Source organism: Cygnus atratus, chromosome 5 (genome assembly GCF_013377495.2).
Source record: "Cygnus atratus isolate AKBS03 ecotype Queensland, Australia chromosome 5, CAtr_DNAZoo_HiC_assembly, whole genome shotgun sequence".
In the NCBI taxonomy this organism is placed as follows: domain Eukaryota; kingdom Metazoa; phylum Chordata; class Aves; order Anseriformes; family Anatidae; genus Cygnus; species Cygnus atratus.
This window is the reverse complement of record NC_066366.1, coordinates 61,692,302-61,703,160: the sequence shown is the minus strand read 5'-3', so window position 1 is coordinate 61,703,160 and position 10,859 is coordinate 61,692,302. Positions and strand designations below refer to the sequence as shown.

The following is a 10,859-nucleotide window of genomic DNA, read 5'->3' as shown; positions in this document are numbered from 1 at the left end:
GCTCATTGGCCAGCCCCGGCCCATCCGCGGGATCTCATTGGTCAGCCCCCAACGGCCAGTCGATGGGCGGAACCTAACGCGCGGAGCGGGATGTTTATTGGTGGCCGCCGGTGCTGTGCTTGACGCTCATTGGCCGGCAGGCGGCGCTGGGAGGGGAGGCGCTGAGGGGTTGCCGCGCTCCGCTCTAAGATGGCGGCGGCCTGAGAGGGCTGACGGGGGTGGCGGGGCGCGGGTCTGCGGCGGGTCCTGTCAGCGGGTCCCGCGCTGCCGGCACACGCCTTACTGCGGGAGGGGAGGGCCGCTGGGTGTCAGCGGGATGCGGCCGCCGTAAAAAATGAGGCCAAATCGTGGGTTGTGCTGAGTTTTGTCAGGGCAAGAATAAAGAACTGTGTGAGGCTCCCAAGCACTGTAGGAATTTTCAGATGTTTCAAGGTTCACCTAAGACACTTTAAAAATGCATCCCTAGCCCATTACACATCCTCCACATTTATTCTAACCTAGTGGACACCAGCCCTCATCTCCCGTTTCCTCCTGTACTTCATGCCACAGCGACCCCAGGTTTGCTGGGGTGGCTTCTGTTCGAGGTCCTTCTCAGGTGCCAGGCACCTTGCGCTGCGCTTGTTTATAAAAACCTGCAAAATTAAGACGTAAAAGCGTTAATGAGGAAAGCAGCCGCTTGGTGGCGCTGCCAAAATGTAGGTGGGCAGATGAGGAACGATGAGTGCCAGACAGGAAACTGCTGAGCACTCGGAATGGTCAATGGTGGATGACAGCCATACCTTGCAAACAGCGTAAAAATGCGGCGTCTCCGGGCAGTGTTACAGTAAACAATCGGTACACTTTTATTTAAACACGATTACAGTGAAAGAAGACAACGATAAGTGGATTAAAGACCATTCAGTCAGAAGGCAGAGCTGCTTCCCGCAGCAGCGCTCAGCCTTGCATTGCTCCAGGCTGGCTCTGCGCGTCATGAAACGCAGCTGTCAAAGAAATGCCACCACACATCTCCCTGTATGAACTGCCAAGGGATAGAGCAGAGGTTCAGAAACTTTGAAAATCCCGAAGAACCCTACAATTACTGATTTACTATAAAATAATCACAGACTCACAGGATGGTTTGGGTTGGCAGGGATCTCACAGCCCATCTAACTCCAGCCCCTACCATGGGCAGGGACCCCTGCCCCAGCCCTGGCTGCCCCCAGCCCCATCCAGCCTGGCCTTGGGCACTGCCAGGGATGGCGCAGCCACAGCTCCTCTGGGCAGCCTGGGCCTGGGCCTCACCGCCCTCTGAGGGAAGAATTTCTTATATCTAACCTAAATCTACCCTCTTTTAGTTGAAAGCCATTACCCCTTTCTGTAGGAGGTAATGGATTTACTTTATTATTTTTCCTATAGGCCCCTGTTAGGTATTGGATAAAAGATCAGTCTGAAGTTTACTGACTGCTGCCAGATTCCCCAATGGTATAAAAAAGATCTGATAAAACAACAGAGCAACAGGACGTTGTATCTGTAGACTGCCCACAGAGTTCAGTCCAATGCAGTCCTGAGCGTTTGGTGCATTTTGTTACTCCCCTTTTTTTCCTGAATCATTGAAACTTGAGGGCATTCCACAGGTCTGCCTTATGATATCATGACTGTAGCCATGTTGAACCACAGGTTTTAGGAAAAAAATTGGTCTGGGAGTGTCACCCTTCCAACTAAAAATCATTCTTTCGTACTGCGTACCAGAACCTGAAGAATATATGTTGAAACAATGGAACATCTAGACTGGTGCATTTGCTGAGTTAATTTCTACTCATGTGGGTGTTGATACTGAATTTAGGAAGTCTGACTGCACTACAGCTTGGACTTTAATCTCACTAGCTCAGATAACAACATCAATGTGGCAGTGCACACTTCAGTGCAGACTGGTAACCCAAGTACCTAACTCAGGTCCTTGGCAAGCTCAGACTCTGCCGTGCACCTTCGCTGGTTGTTACCTGAGCTGGTTAGGTTACAGCCAGAATGGGTTTCCTTCACATGCTGCAGTTACACCTTCCACTAATGATATCTAGGTCACTGTAATTGTCTATTTATATGAATAATGCCATGATTTTAAAGTATCGCAGTTGCACTTTAAGGTAAAACATGGTAATACTTTTTTTTTCTCTTTTTTTCTTTTCCAGACAAATTCCTGATTGCTACTGATTTTATTGTGTTAAGGGAATAAACACATTACCATTTAATAGAGATAAACAAGCAATATGAATATATAAACTCATTATCCTGTACAGATATTATACATGCCTGAAAGAGTAAACGTGTCATTCTCACAGAGTCCTGATGATTTTGTGATAATATGCCTACATTTTATCCATTGAAGCTTTAAGAACCAATTTGGATTTCTCTGTTTCTTGACAATATAACTATCATTATCAGATACATTTTGTACCAAGATCATTACGTGGAAATCTGCTAACTTGTTCTTTCTACTCTTCTTGTCATTCTTTCATATGGGATATGGTGCTTTGTGAGGGTAATTCTTTCTACCCTTGCATAAACACCCCTTACTGAAGAGCAATATGGAGCATGTAGGAAAACCTATCCACAAATTTAGACCAGAAATACTTAAAATTTCTGAATATATTTTTGGTGAAAGGTCAGGCAAATGCAGATATAAAGCTGTAGTCCACAGCATCACATGTTTACCATGCACCTGATATCAAAGAAAAAAGGACGCTGCAGGCTAACTCTTGTATGTGGACCACAGCATATTGCTACAGAGGGCACAGAGTAGTCCTCCAGACAAATTATTTGGTAATCTCTTGGTCAAGAGCTGTGCAGCAAAGCCATCACAGTGGACTGGCTGTTGTTCTCATTTCTGGAACATATAAAGCGGTCGCTAGTTTAAAAACTGGAACAAATTCTAGCAGCAGAAAATAGAAGATTAATTCTGCCTTCTAACAACTGGGAAACAGTTATGTCTTCCACTGCATTTTCTTGCTCTGTTCTTTGAGTTTCATTTTATGCAGTAGAACATTTTTAACAGGAGTGTGAAATAGTGATCCACCAACGCCTTAATGTCTGGGGAGTGAATAAGCTATCCTACCTGCTTGGACCAGGAAGAAGATACGTGTTTGGATTCTCACCAGGATAAGGAGAGCTTGGAGAGCACCTTCCCTTCCATTCCCTGGGTATTTGCTCTACCATCTAGATTAGTACATGCAACAGACCACATCAGATGCAACCCCTACAGCCCACGGTGTTAAAAACAAAATGGTAACCTTGCTCTGTTCTTTCAAAGAGGGCTTATAGACTTCTAAACCCCAGCTGTGTGCACCCTCCACCCCAATCTGGCAGGAACATGCTGGCTATGCAGAGCAAGCCTAATACGTCCCTCTTTTTGATGTCTCCTGCAAGCAGGTCTCAGGAGGTGGGAGTTTCCACTCGCCCTTGAGAGGTGTCTGACGCTCCCCAGGCTATAAATAGAGAGGCGAGGTAGAGGTATTTTGTTGCACTCTGGCAGCCTGATAGCCTAACAGTCAGATGTCATGGCACATTTATAAGCTCCAATCTTCCACTGGATCAAGTCTAAAATGCAAACTAGCAATCTTATAATGTGAAGTATGGTTGGAAACAAAGTCTGGGTAGTTTTTATCTCTGCATATATTCACATCTTCTGTTATTTACATTGTGTTTACACAGAATGTTCCCTGCTGTTACAGATTTCAGTCAAAAACCCTACCCACTCTAGCACTACAGGTGAAAGCATCCCACAGCTGGTTTCAAGCTCCAAGGCCCAAAGCCACATTCTTAAGGAAATCACATTTGTTTCCAAACAGGCTCAGACCTTGGTTTTCTTCCATGAAGGAGGGGAGCAGGATTTAACCTAGGGACAAATGCAGGATCAGCCTTAAGCCACTGCTGAGTTGAAACCAAACTTTGTGTTGTTTCCAGGGACATGTGTGGAGTGGGTTACCATGGGTGAATTATACGTTTATCCCCTTTAGCAAAAGCAGATGAAGAAACCGCTTAGTGCAGTGGTAGATGATGTTTCAGCAGCATTAAGTACGTTTCTATTGAGTTAGGCCATTGTGTTTTGATTTGAAAAGAGCATCCCTTTCCCAAGCTTAGACAAGACTCCAGTAATTTTTTAGCTTGGGTTAAAACCCATATGTGTTTTTTTCTCAGCATGTGTCTCCATCACCCAGAAGCATCTCATATGGAAGATGGAAGTGACTGCTAGAGTTAAGTATCTCAGGGCTAAAACAAACACAAAGGAGATAAGGAACAGCCTGATTTAGAGTGTACGGCAATGAAAAGCTTTGTGGAATATGACCGCTAATTAAGATGGAAACTCTAGAAGAGCTGTAGAGACTTGGTTAATCCTATGTACTCTGACAGAGTTAAACTTCTCCAGGTCTCCGATAAGATAGGACTAGTTTTCTTTATCTATCGTTTTTTCGATGTTCAAGGCTACTGAAATGCAAAAGTGCCAGATGGCCATGTAAGCTAAACAATGTGCAAAATCTTTCTTATATTATCACTAAATGCCTGGGGAGGAGGGGGGTAGAGGGTGGGGGCAAGGTTATTTAACCATTAGAAGTCACTTAGCAGCAAATGGCATTCATCTGTCTTTATCAACTTACAACAAAAGATTGGGTCTGTACAGTCATGGGGCCTTTTTCTAATATGACAGGGCACATATTTCATTCCCATTTAAGTCATCGGGAGATGTCTCGTCCTTGTATGTGTCACTGAATTGTGGTGCTGTGCTAGTAAAAAGGTTCTTTTCCACGTGTGCAAAAAAATCACCGTGGTCCTATACCAAAACACATAATTTTCCCCTGGAACACGTGAAGCTGCTGTGTCACCAGCAGCTAAATCCCGTTATTCTGGGGTTTTGTTATGGTCCAGAGGAAAAAGTACTGGAGAGATGAGGAACTGCAGGTTCTGTTTTCAGTTCTCTCACTGATCTGGTATTTGACTCTGAGTGAATCATTTTACCTGTATCTCCCCTCCTGTGATCTCTTCATCTGTGTGTATAGTGGCTGTGGTCAACAGGGACCTCAGAGATTTTGGGACCTCAGCCATCCAAGGTGCCGTGTTAATGCGATACTGTGTCTTGGCTCTGCCCCTCAGCAGGACTATTGGAGCAAAGTGTTGTGCTGACAGAGTTACACTGCTTTTTAGCTTGAGGCTGGTCTCGAGGATCTTCTTGTAGTATTGCGTTACATGGGATAAGCCATTTCTCCATCGCTGCCCTCCTGCGGGTTGCAAGAACCAGGCCTTTGTGGTTTGCTACAGGGTGCCCTGGTCCTGCTCTCACCCTGGATCATCTGTGGTCCCCCCGCAGGGACCTGCATTGCTCCTTCTTTCTCTCTAAGCAGACATGAACTGCTGAAATCTTCTTTTGAGGAGGGGGGAGGCTTCTTATAGGAAACCCTTCAGCTCAGGCTACCATCTGGTGATACAACTTAATTCCCCTTTTCCCAATGCCTTCCCTTTGCATTTCACTGTTCTCATTGCCCTTGGTTCTGAGAATTTCTCTGGTTCCTGTCTCTTTCTCCCTGCAGGCTGAGGGTTTCGCTGGGCAGGACGGCACAGCAGAGACAGCTGGGATGACGGTTGCATGACGAACCACTGTCCAGGGTCCATGCCACAGTGCCTCCTGGATACAGCCACACCAGGAAAAAGAGCTTGTTTTTCTCTGCCAAGGGCAGCAACCACACAAACAATGACAAAGTGTATTTAGTTACTGTGCTGGGGAGGAAACACCAGTGGAACAAGCCAGCTGACAAAGCTGGTGCTGTGCTGGGGAGGCGGGTGTTCCAGTATCGGTCCCAGAACACCTCCTGAAGGATGAACCCCTTACAAATGCTTCCAGTAAACCCAGTAACGTCCCAGCAACTCCTTTTGCCCGTCTGCTGGGACTTAAGTAGATTTTAAAGCCAGAGGGTCTACCAAACAAGATCCTTTGGTTGCCAGTGGAGGCCTGTGTATTTTTTTAGTCAGTTATCACTGCGGTAGAGCTATGAATCTGTCAGTGCTACGAAGCAGCTGCTTTCAGTGCCATGTTGGTGGACACCTCACAGCACCCACCACAGCGGCGTTAAACCCCAAACCTCAACACCGCAGGGCGAAAGAGGGGGCCACCTTGAAACACCCCGGGCCTCAAACCTTGGGGCACGGCGCTGGGGAGAAGCTAGCCAGGACCCCGGGCCCTGCTCTGAGGCGAAGCTCCGAGGCTTTGAGGAGGGCTCGGAGGCTCCGAAGAGGGCTCGGGGGCCCCGGGGAGGGTCCCCGGCGCCCTCCCGGCGCTGCCTGGCGCGGCGAGGCGGCCGGTGCCTGGCACGGCGGGGAGGGCGGGCGGCGCTTCCCCGTCCCTCCCCGGCGAACCGAGGCCCGTCCCCGCTCCCAGTCCCCGTCCCTCCCCGCTCCGCCCCGGGCAGGGATTGGAGCTGGGCCGGCCCGGCTCCTCCCGTCGCGGCTGCTCGGTGCAAGGAGGTTGGGGAGGGGGAGGAGGAGGAGGAGTGGGGGGGGTGGGATCCGGCCGCGCCGAGCCCGGGCTGGCGGCTCCGCGCAGCTCGCCGCCGGGACGCCCCCTCCTCGTCCCCGCCGGAGCTCGGCAGCCCCGCTCCGGGTAGGCTTCTCGGGCCGGGTGGGTGGGTTGGAGGCCGGCTGGGAGGCCCCGCACGCACCGCCCAGCTCTCCCGGCCGGCCATGGCGGCTGCGGGGGCCGCCGAGGGGCCGCTGGCTGCCCGCCGGGCCGGGGCTGCGCGGCGGAGGGCGCCTCCAGGGCCGGTTCCCTCCGGGTCGAGGCGCCCTCTCGGTTTCCTCGGGGTTATTTTCTCCCTCGGGAGCCTCGCTCCGCGGCCGGGGAGGGGGTGCTGGGTGTGCTGCCCCCTTCCCCTGGCAGCCCTCCCCGTGGCCTTCCCGCCCGCTGGCTTTGACAGGGCGGCAGCCCCGGGGTAGGGCCGCCCGTGGGCTCCGCGGGGTCGCTGCCGTTCCCCGGCCATTTCACGGGGCTGCCCCGGCCTGGGTGGCTGCTCCACGGGTGGCCGTGACCGGCTCCTGCCTCCTCAGCCCGTGGGCAGAGCGCTGCCGCCGCCTCCGGTGCTCTCCTGCGCCCGCTGGCCCTCTGGAGAAGGGGTCGCGTCGGTCTCTCTAAATGCAAAAGTGGCCCCAAAATACGGCTTTAAGCAGCGCTAGGTGCTGCGGGTGGTGCCTCTAACAACGCCTGCACGTGGGAGTGGTGCAAGGAGCGAAGGAAAGGTTAAAAGTACAGTCGCCGTGGACGTGATTTCTTCTCAAAATTACTTCCTCCAAGGCCTCGCTTGAAGCAGCGAGCGTAGCTTTTGATTCCTTCGCTAAACCGAGGTGGCTGACGTGCTTCCAGTTGGAATAAAAAAACAAAAATCACCTTACATCAGCGCAAGACGTGGGGATAGCGCCTTGTCCTGCGAGGTGCACCAGCGTCCGTAGGCATCGCCGCTCGGAAATAACCGGCGTGGATGCGGCTGGCAGCACGGCCACAGGAGCTCCGGGTTCGGCGCGGGCTGTAAAACCCGCCCGTGAAGCTGTGTAAATACCCGAGTGGTTAACCCTGCCGTGCTGCATGCTGTCGGGGTTAGGCTGCTCTCTGTATCCAGTTTTGGTGGCTTTGGAGATAGCCGAGCCGGCTTTGAACTAGGCTCGAGGAGTTGCGAGCCCTTAATGAGCGTTTGCGTAGGGCTTCGTGTTTGCTCGGATGAAAGGTTTTACATAATTGGCCTTTATGATTGTCACCCCTAGAGAAGAGCCAAAAAAAGGAGGAAAAAAAAGAAGTGGGGGTAGGCAGCTGTTTTGGAGGTCCAAAGTCGAAACCGTAAATGCCTGTAGGTTGTTAATGTTGTTAGTGCCTAATGCGGTGGCAGCAAAATGACTCACTTGGAAAAAAAAAATTAAATCTATTTCTGTGCTCCTTTTGAGCAATGTGAACAGCACAGTCGGACAAATGACATCCTGCGTACATTTGAGCAACTTGTTCTTTGGTGAGCAGTAGAATTCCTAATGCGACTCCAGCTGCACCAGAGTTGCTTTTTGCACTTGAAATCTTAACTGGAAGCCTTTTTTTTTTTTAACAGTGTTTTGATTCCTTTTTAATAAATGTCTAATCCCTTGCTGCAGGGGATGGGAGTGTTTTGAATGCAGCATTTTTGGTCCTGAGGGGAGGGGAAAGGGAGTGCCCTGTATTGCTTTCCAGCAGCCGCCTGCCTTCCCTGCGCCTGAGTGAAAGAGCCTTATTGACTGGTTTTGAAGGTAATATGCCCGAATTCTCCTCTTACATGGTAAAACCATAAATTTGCTGTAGCACAGCGCCTTTGAGGGGAAGAGATGGAATGTCAAGGAGTCTGTGCTTCGTCAAGAGCAGGCTGGTAACAAAGGCAGTGTCTGTTAATTGCATCGCGCTGATCAAAATCTCCCCTTTAAATGACAAAGTCCCGTTTTAATAGGTGTGAAAAGTTGTGGGATTTGATTTAATACCAGTGTCTTAAAATCATCTTGCACGCTCTGTATGACTAAGTTCTCTCTTTCATATTTAATTGGAGAACAAGCAGAGGCTGAAGAGGAAGCTTTGTATGTTTCCCTTGCTCTAAATGCTCTTCAAAATCTTCACTCCATTTAGATAAGGATCGTGAACGTGCGTGAGTGACTTGTCAAGCGCTGAGCTGCCACTAATTTTCTTACAGGCGCATAAAACACCTTTGCATGCCCCGTAAAGCTGGAAGCTGGTCCCACAGCGTGCTGCAGGTGCGTACCATGGTGCTAGACTGTGAGCTCTCCGGCCCGCTCGAGTACCAGCTCACAGCCAGAGCCTGCGTGTGCAGGGACTTGCCTGTAGCTCCCGTGCCAGGAAGGTTTTGGGGTACGGAGGTGCCTGATTGACTTCTGGTGCTGTGAAGCTTGACATGGTGTAGTAGGCCCAAGATACTACCTGCCTGCTGACTGTCTCTTGAGGTTCCAGGAATCCACGTCTTCAGCGTGTTATTTTAGTTTCTTGACGCCCTGTAGCTTAACAAAACAAGGCATTCAGTGTAATCCTCAAGCATCAGTTGCTTTACTACCCTCAGATATTGTGTGTTTCAGCATTTCTGTGGTGTCTTTTCGTCCCTTCCCTTTGCCCATCAGGGCAGTGCAGGTTTGATACCTGCTTGTAGTTAAAGGGGCAGTTTTTCTTTCACCCCTTATAGCTGAACCTACCAGGAAAACACAGGACTGGTACTAAGGCTGTCATTAAAGATAACGTAGCGTCGGGTCAAGAGATATATGTTCTTCCAATCTATTGCTTTTTTGTCCCTTATGGATTATTTGGATTTAATACTAGATGTACATTTAAGCTTTGAAGGAGGTTTTAGTCCAGCGAAAGTGGCTGCTTAGAGATCTGCTGCCTGGTTTTGTAAGCTCTGCAGGGAAGGAGGCGCAGGAATGTTGCTTTGGTATATGTGGCTGCTCAGTTTTTATTTGTACCACGTTTTACTGGTCTTGTTTCCTGAGCTGTATTGGCTCTATTAACTTAGTAAAGTTAGAATCTATTAAAGCCTGTGTGACAGACTTGAAAATTGGTGTTTAATGCGTGAATATTGTTCTCTTTAAAAATGTCATTCACCCCCCCCCACCTCCCACCCAAGTGAATCAGGATAACTGCCCATCGTGTAGATTCTGGATATAGTCGAGGAATTAGTATGGGTTTATTCCCCAAATAATGATCATAATGATATATTTTTTTTTCTCCCTTCTTGTAGAATATCTGCTGTATCACTTGCTAATCCTGCTGTTGCAGTCTTATGCCTGTAGCGTAACTGGAGATGCACCACAGTAGGAGTGGTGGTTAGTTTTCATCTCGCCGCTTTGGGCATCAAAAGCAGTGAAAGCACAGCAGGATTGGCGTTGTTGTAGGGTGGTCTCGTGCAGCTTGCATCGATGGTACTTGGTTAGCCAGTACACGGTGAAACCTGGGTTTCTGCAGCGTCAGTGCAAGGGGTGTCGGAGGCAGATGGATTAAATATAGCTCAAGGATGCCGAGACTTGTTGCAATTGCACCTCCTGTTGCAGTACAGAGGCAAGGTGAATGTTTACATGGATCACCTTCCTACACATCCGAGGTTCAACTACCTCTTTCATAAAGGGTTGCTGCTGGGCAGCTGCGTGACTGCCTAATAATGTTCCTGGGGTAAAAATAGACTACAGAGGGACATGTAAATGGCTGTTAAGAAAATTTATTTTTTTTTAATTATTCAGCAATGGCTGACTCTTACCTTGGGGTGCAGAAAATAGTGTTCTTTTCCATATGATTAAAAAAACCTGCTTCGGAAGCTGCGACGTCTGCAGTTCACAGCAAAGCACTGGCATTTCGGTAGCACGGAGGCTGAATTTCTGCCAGTTGAAATCTTGGTGTCCTAATGTGCCATTCTTTACAGTGCTTGGAAGCTAATATACGACGTTCTTCTGCCTCGCAGCAAAAACAACTAGTGATTAAAAATTCAGCAGATGTTGTGGTTCACTTAACTACTTGTTCTTGCATCATTCAGGTCATATCACACAATTAATGTTGCTAATGTTCAATCTAGCTTTTTCAGTTTTAAGAATGGAAATTATCTGAACTACCATGGGATTTATGGAACTGTTTTGGCAGGAACTGGGCTATGCAAAGTAAATTATTCAGAAGTGTTTTTATCCTTTCCCCTAAAGTGGAGAATCTCCTCTTTATTTCTCAAATATTATGTGTTCGTGCCAGGTGGGGCTTTCATTTCTGCAGCTTTTCTCACTTTAAAAGTCGAAGTGTTTTCTTTTGATTGCTTTGAGATAAATGAGACTCCCTAGTTGAGAATGGAGGGGGA

The 10,859-nt window shown here is 48.8% G+C and overlaps 1 protein-coding gene across 4 annotated transcripts in view; it reads left to right on the top strand.

Annotated features, from left to right (window-relative positions):
* The first annotated feature begins 6,510 nt into the window (after positions 1–6,510).
* FBXO34 (F-box protein 34) overlaps positions 6,511–10,859 on the top strand; it is a 37,764-nt gene continuing 33,415 nt past the window's right edge. Inside the window, exons 1-2 of one of the 4 annotated variants that reach the window (XM_035551384.2) lie at positions 6,527–6,622; positions 8,712–8,772. The gene's annotated coding sequence lies outside the window, so the exon portion shown is untranslated. Of the gene's footprint in view, positions 6,623–8,711; positions 8,773–10,859 lie in introns of all 4 variants that reach the window. The other 3 variants (XM_035551387.2, XM_035551383.2, XM_035551389.2) reach the window with 3 other exon arrangements.